An 8,085-nucleotide genomic window follows, 5' to 3' on the forward strand; every position below is an offset into this window, starting at 1 on the left:
CTAGTATGTCTTCTTTTTGTATCAGCTGTATGTAACTGCATACAAATGCTTTAAGACATTTTGTTTAATTTGGAACATTAAATGTAACTTAAAAATTTAAATGTAAAAAAAATTATTTTAAATTTCTTTTGTGACTTCAGTGATTTGGTGATTTTTTTTCAACACTACGTAATATATTTTGATTCACTTGATCACTGGTATTGAGTCTTATTTTTTAGTTTTGAATAATGCTGATATTTCCTGCTAGTTTTTTAAATGGGCTAATATCTAGTTTATGATAACCATCTAATGACTATTGCTAATTTATATCTAATTGCAATAATTCTGCACTCAAAAAGTCCACTTTAGCTTTTGCTTAGAAGTTTATATTCTCATTTTTATGATGATTTCTTAAAAGGTTTTAAGTAATTAGAAAGTAGTAACTTGTTTTATTTATCTTGTGTTTAAACCTGCCAGTGGGGTTTCCTTTATTTCAATATCAGTATCCTAATCACTTTATGACTTACCATGTGTAATTACTGTTCAACTATTTTTGTGATATGTGTAGAGATATATATACTAAAGTGGTGTTTGGTTTGGGGTTTGTTGTTACTGTTTTTGTAGAAAATATAAACAAGCGAAACTAACTGCAGTCATATGCTATCAAATTCTGTAATGTGTTAACTTCGGGATATTGTAGACTAGTATTAGGCAACCTGTTACTTACACTGTCATTGAAATATACTTTCACAAAAGATGAGAAAAACTGTCTTTTGGAAAGAAATTTTTCATTTAAATAGCAGTGCAGTTTTATTAGCATTGAGAAAATTTATACTCTTAAATACCCCACCATGCAGCACTGCAAAATTCTGCATCCAAGTCTTTTTTTTTTTTTTTTTGACCTGTGATATACTGATTTTTTTTCCAGAGCAATATTTAAATTATATACGCATACGCTACTTGTGACTTGCTCTGTTGCAAAAATGCAAGGTACAGATCTAGTCAGCGTGTTCAGCGGCGAGAAGAATAAAAGGCGTATGTGTCCGTGTCGTCCCTCTGCCATTGCAGAACTAGGAGCGCTGCTAATGACCGGGGGGGTCTCCCTTTCCCCGCTAGCTTTTACAGTGTTGCAAAAATGTAAATCCTTGTTTCCAGCAGCAGCTTGATTCTTTTCGTGGAAGGCCTAAGCGCTTTAGGAAAGACGCGATTATTCTCGTCCTCGCTGTTAGAAATAGCGCTGCAGCGTGTTCAATCGCTTCTCTGCCTTCTGGAATAAAAGCGTCCTTAGGAAAAATAATTCAAGTGACCTTATCGCACCTTAAACCCCCCGACTTTTTAATTTGCGAGGCGCAAATTAGCACGCGCGCGCGCGCGTGTGTGTGTGTGTGTGTGTCAGTCACTCGGGGGCAGGCGAGCGCCAGCCCCGGGTGCGCTGCCCGCCGGCGGCTGGAGCAGCGGGGTGCCGCGCTTGGGGGAAAAAAAGGGAAAAAATATGAAAGGGGGGGAAAAAAGAAAGGAAGAAGGCAGGCAGCATGCCGGGTCGCGCTCCCCGGGAGGCAGGAGCGCCGCTCGCCGCCGCCGCGCCCCGCCTCGGCCCGGCACGGCCTGGGCCTCCCCCGCGCCCCGTCGCCTGCCGGGCCTGCCTGCGCGGAGCGGAGCGGGGCGAGAGCCTTACCTGGGGCCGCCGTCCTCCGCCGCCCCGCCCCGCCCCGCCCCGCCCCGCCCGGCACCGCGGCGGTGAGCGCGCCGGAGGGCGGTTGCGCGCGCGCGCGTGCCCGCGCTGGCGGGGAGGTGGGGGGGGGGGGAGGGCGGCTGTGAGGGAGCGAAGCCGCCCGGCCTTGATCCGGTAACTCGTGGCAACCGCAGCCCATGGCAACGGCGCGGGTTGGGGTGGGGGGGGGAGCGGGGCGGGGCGGGAGGAGGCCGGCCGCTCTCCCGCAGCGCCTCCACCCCATCCCCGCTGCTGCGGAAGGCGCCAGCCCGGCTCTCCCCGCGGGGGCGGCGCGCAGATCGGCTCCGCGCCCCCCGGCAGCCCCGTCGTTGCGCACCCCCCCCGCCCCGCCGCCGCCGCCGCCGCCGCCGCCCCCCTCCCCGCCCCCACCCCGTCGCTCAGGCGGAGCCCGCGCCCCTCGCCGCCGACCGGCCGCCAGGAGGCGCTGTGGGTCAGGGAGAAGCGCGCAGCCGGGCGGGGCGCGGCGCGAGGCGGGGCGCGGGGCGGGGCGCGAGGCGGGGCGGCCACCCCCGCGCTGACAGCGCGCCTCAGCTCCGCGCCTTTCCGCGGGGGCTATCAAATATTTTTTTTTTCGTGTATTTCTCGGTTTTTACGGGTCCCCACCCCCCGTGCCGCAGCCCCTCCCGGTAGCCCCGCAGCTCCGCAACCGGGCAAAAAGAGGGAGGCGCCCCCCACGCTGGGGATGGGGCTCGGCCGGGGGGGGGGGGGCTGCAGCTGCCTCCCCACGGGGAAGCCCCCGCCGCCGCTCCATGCACCGGCCCCCACGGCACGGCAGCGCTGGGCTCCGCATTTAAAAAAAAAAAAAAAAAAAAAAAATATTATTTTTTTCTATATTTTTTTATACAAAAGCAATCAGGGGCCAGCGCAAAGCCAAGGCGTGACATTTACCAGCCTCCGTGGCAGGCAGGCGGCACTGAAATGGAGGCCTTTCCGCGGAACAACAAGAGCCAAAAGGCCTTGTGTCACCCAGTTATGTAAGACACAATCTCGCCTGAAAATGCACAATGAATCGGGAAGGATTTATGTAATTAATTGACCAGTCTTAACCTGTTATCGTGATGTAAGGAATTTGGAACTCATTAATTTGGGCCCTGACAGATTTCATATTAGAGCTGGCAAATATGGATTGAGCCTCTTATTCTTGTAGCAGCTGGAATTTCCATGACAGTGAGGATTAGTGAAGAAGACCTATTGCTCGAGTCAAACTGCCTCTTTTGTAATCAGCAGCCCTGCTCTGCATTAAAGGGGTAATGGGAAAGAGAAAAAAAAAAAAATACCGAAAGGAAAAAAATAAAGGAGAGAAATGTATTCATGTATGGAGCAGAGCAGGGGGAGGGAGAGGAGGGATGTATCCTGGTGAGTGGAGGCACCAGAGGGGTGCTTTCCCGTCCCCGTGGCGATGAAAACGCCGCGAAGGCAGCCCTGGTGCGGTGGAAAGGGAAGGCACCCGAATGACAGGTCTCCAGCATCAGTGTGGGGCTTGCTGCCTCTCGGCCGGACCTTCAGATGGAGCCTCCCGAGAGCCACCGAGCAGTTGGAGCCGCAGCGTCAGAGGTCCCAGGAATGTGCTCTGGGCTGCCAAGGGCTGGAGGGATTGAGAGAGAGAGGTGTTTGGGTCATGATCCGGGGGAAGCGGGGACCGGGAGGTACCCGTCTTCCAGCCTGGACCGCAATGCCCTCCCCAGCGGGGAAAAGGATGCTCAACGCGGGTAAGGAGCAGATCTGGGGGTGCGGACAGGCCTCCATGCTGCCAGGGTGAGGGTGACTCCGCACATGATGTGCCTCAACTTCCCACGTACAAAGACGAGAGTAAGAAAACTCCCTTTGTCTGCTGCTTCATGACAACCTCTCAGTACAGTTTTTCACGGTGCCTGGCTGGGGAGGGCCCTCATCCCATTATCATTTCTAGGCATTGATGTAATAGTAATAACATTGGGTGCAGACTGTACGGAAACAGTCTAGGAGCTTTTATTTTCTCTCCTGGCAACCTGTTAATGACTGTGCTGGTAGTGAATATAGTTGTTAGAAATTACTTTAAAAGGTTTCCATGAGACATTATCATATTTCTCCCTGCAAGGTGTTTACCTGTTCCTGTGACACATGCCATGCAAACATGGAAGGGTATTTTTCCTTTTCTCTTTGATTCTTTGCTTTATGCTTTTTGGTAGTTGAATATTTCCCCTTCATAATCGTTTAGATGCAATGTTTGCTTCTGTGGGCCATTTCTGCATAATAAGGGAAAAGATGTGAAATGGGGGAAGTTGACAGTAAAACCACAATTGTTTGCAAAGAAATGGCAAATGCAGATTAAAAATAAAATGTAGCAAATGAGGCCTATGTGGCTCAAACCCTCTGGTCAACTTTGTCCATGTGCATATTGGCCCTGTCTCCCATCATTGTGCCAGGACAGTTGTATGAATCCTGATACCAAAACTCGAGCATTCAGTCATAAGTTTGGGAATCTCCATGGGGTTGAGCAAGTGGTGCTGGAGACCTGCCTTTACCAAATTGTGAACTCTTTAGAGAAGGACTACCATGTCCTCCTTGGGGGGCTGGATTTAGCTCCATGGTAGCCTTTACGTTGCTCTCGTAGTTGTCAGCTAATAATCTGGATCATAGCTTTAATCACCTTGATAGAAAAAAAAAAAAAAAACCACAACAACCCAGACCAATAGATTACGATTTGATAGTGCTCCTTCAAAGAATATCTTTTGTCTTACTGTCTCCTGATAAATTAAAAAATCTTCACACTTGTCAACTAGCTCAGATTTCCCCTGAAGGTAGGGAATAATTTATCTTTTATGGTGGTACACAGACCCAACTCAACCACTGTCTCACCGAGGCTGTCTTTGCTTTTTTTAACCATCAGAAGTGGCAAGCCACTCAGGTACTACTGCAGCTATAGGTTTTGCTCAAATGTTCCTCTTGTTAAGATGTTGATCAGGCACAGCTAATTTCCTTGTTAAATGTGCTAGCATATGTCTGAGCTTAGAATAATTTCAAACAACAAAACAAAGTATTTTTAAGGTTAAATGGATATTGTAATTATAAGTATTTGAACTTTCTCTGATTCCTTCCCGTGGATAGATTTAAAATATGCCTGAGTGGTAGAACTTTCCCATGACACCCATGATTTTGGGTGCTCACAAATTTAAAGTTAGTATTTACTACTAGTATTTATTAGTATTTACTAGCTGGGGTTGTTTTTTGCTTGTAGGTGAGAAAACAGTCACCAGCTGGGATGGGCATTTTGCCAGATTCTTACCCTATTTTTATTCTTTGATGCTTAATCAGAAAGCAAAGCAAAAACATGATATAGAAAACTGAATACAGAAAAAGCCCACAGTTAAACCTTCTGAACAAAAATAACTTTGCTGCAGATATTTTGTAATTTATATCAATACAGAAGGCCTGTTTTAATTTATGTGCAAATACTAAATGCAAATTTCAGAGTACAAGTGGTTAAGAAACATCAAGCACTGATTCAATTGAAGTAGATGGGAAAAAACTTTCTGCTGCTTATACTGAAGGTGAAAAAATTCTGTCTTCCGAATGGCACTCAGATTAAAAATGACATTCTTGTTTGAACCAATAGGTGGCCTTTTTGAATGTGCTATAGTTAATTTTTTCCTGAAAACAGAAAAATGTCTGCTTTGAAGTAGAGAACATTTTCAAACAGTAATTTTCAGACACAGTGAAAATATATTTTTGTTTCTGAAAGACAATAGGTAGTAGATAAAGTTCTGGATTTATTTCCCAGTATTCTGGAATGCTTTGATGTACTTATGTTTCTGTTAAGTCCTGAGTCTTCAATGTATGATAAAGATCAATAATAGCAATGGTAAAGTGGACTACAAAAACCTGTCCTTTCTTTTTTATACGTTCATGCTCTCAAAATGCCATATATTTCCAGTTTCTAAGACCTCTCATAGGTTCTTATTTCATGTTATTTACACAGGTAATTAAAACAGTGTTAAAAGAACAGTATCTCCTTGTGCTTCAGAAAAGGAGCACTTGTGACTTTTTAGAAGTCACACCTCTGTGCCATGTCGGGAATCTTGATTCTATTTTATTTCCTGCATAAGCAATACATTCCTAAAAGGGTTTCTGCAAGGAAAAGGCAGCCAGCAGCCATTGGTGGCCAAGCTCTCTTAAAAGCCTGGGTCAGGCGAGGGTGTTAAACACTTGCAAATGGAGCCCTGAGTTTTTCAGGACATCCCTCACCTGGGTCTGGATCCCCTGAGATATTTTAGCAGCTCACTCCCTGAGTTTTGTTTTTCTGGATACATCACTATTTCTTGAGGTTTTTGCCAAATTTTGAGCTCGTATTTTTATCCCTGTGAAGCCAGTGTGAGTCTGAGAGCTGGGCAGGTATCCCAGGGAGGGAGGCATCACCCTATGCCTGTCTTGCCCCTGCGGTCTTCTCCTGGTGTTTGCTGGTGGCCGCTGTCTGAGAGCAGACTCAGAGTCGCAAGGACCGCTGGTCTGACCCAGTTCTTAAGTTCCTCAAAGGCTATGGCCATCGGGTAGTAACATACAACTTGGTCTGCACCCAGCACTCTCACCACGAGACTGGGCTTTAATTAGAGACCTCAGCGTGGGACAGGAGTTCACCCATGAAGTCCAGTGTACCTGTGTTCCCATTTGTGTCTGCACACCATTTTTTACTTCCAATGCTCATTTGAAGGCTCTGTGTTTTGAATTATGAGACTGAGGTACCTGAGGTGTGGGGAGAGTTTTTCTCAAAGGCTAACTTCAGCCTAGGGAGGCTGGTTTCTAACTAAATTTAGTTGCTCTGACTCATCCCCTGAATAAGCCCATCACTCCCCTGACGTGCGAGGGCCTCGGGAGACCCAGGTCTATGATAGAAAAGTAACCCTATGAATGTCCACCTTGGGACAGTACTCCTTAGCCCTGAGAAATAACTTTGTTGGAAGAGTAACCTGTATATAGCAATAGGCTGGCTTCTTACTATATGGCAAAAAATGCCTTGTAAGTGCTGTTTATATGAATCTTCTCTTTTATTACTATTTTCCACTCTATAAAAGACCCACAACTCTTGCTACTTCTATCGATCTAAGATACTGGGAGGGGAGGTGGGATATGACTGTCTATCCATCAAAATGTTGCCAACTCAGTTTCACACAAAATGAAGGCTTAAAGCAAGTTTGGCTCCTGCATGGTTTTAATTTTTTGGGGAAGTCAAAGCTCCCCCTTGGCACCAGCGCCAGCACATCACTGGCTGGATATCGGAAGTTAATAATTCGTCTGTGTTTATGATAAATCTTTCCTGTCTGGAGTCTCAAAGCCTTTTGCAATGAGGGATTAATTCAGCCTTACAATAAACAGGATCTACTATTTTACAGCTGGGGAAATGGAGGAACAGTGAGACGATGCACAGGGATATTACGGGGTGTCTGTTGCAGATAAGGGAGGAACAAGGATCCTCCCGCTCGCTTCTGGGCTCCACCGCTTTATGTGCTAGAAGGGACAAAGAGCCACACTTCTTGTGAAAAATCTCACCCCACCTGTCGGCACAAATTGTTTGTAAGCAGTAGCAGAGGGGCCCTAGTTTTTGATGTTTCACTTAAAACACCTGAAAGGGATTGTGTTTTCACTTCCAAGCACTGTGCACTCTAGCACTTGGAAACCAAACTCCCTCAGGCATCTGTTGCATCTGAAAATTTTGGGCTGATTATCCTTCAGGTTGCAGCATTTAGAACAGAGATTTATGTCTATTTTGGGAAAAGGGGGTTACTCACTCCTCTTGCTAATTAAAAAAACAGAAGTGAGAAGAGAGAGGCGATTAGGGTACCTTGTTTATATTGGTTAAATAAGCATCACTGACAGGATTTTCTCTGAGGGACACTTGCAGAAATGCTGTGGTTTTGTTGATATCAGATGGTGTTATCACTGGAACTGGACTGAAGGAAGCAGGGATGGTGTTGACTAAAAACTATAGGAAAGATTGATTTTGGCTAGATCTTTCAGTCTTTATTCATCCATCCATGACAGCACTTATTAAAATAATTTGGGACTGCTAGCATGAGTAAAGATGGTTTGTGTGAATGAGCACTGCAAACCTGGGCTTTAAAGTTCCCATACCAAAGTTGTGTTGCCTGTTCAGCTGATTCCAGCAGACCTCCTCATACAATGTGAATTTATTTTGCCAATGGGATGTGTGACCTAGCCTTCCACACTACCGTAAAAACTAGTCTCAAAAATTGACTTCAAATACAAGCATTATTGCTAAATATAATTTTCTAGATAGCAACAACCCATTTAATTAAACCCAAGCAGAATCTTTTAAGGTTCCTGTTTTGCTTTCTGACCAGGTCTTTTTCTCAGGGCAGTGACTGAGACACGTCACCGGC

Source organism: Pelecanus crispus, chromosome 2, assembly GCF_030463565.1.
Source record: "Pelecanus crispus isolate bPelCri1 chromosome 2, bPelCri1.pri, whole genome shotgun sequence".
Lineage (NCBI taxonomy): Eukaryota > Metazoa > Chordata > Aves > Pelecaniformes > Pelecanidae > Pelecanus > Pelecanus crispus.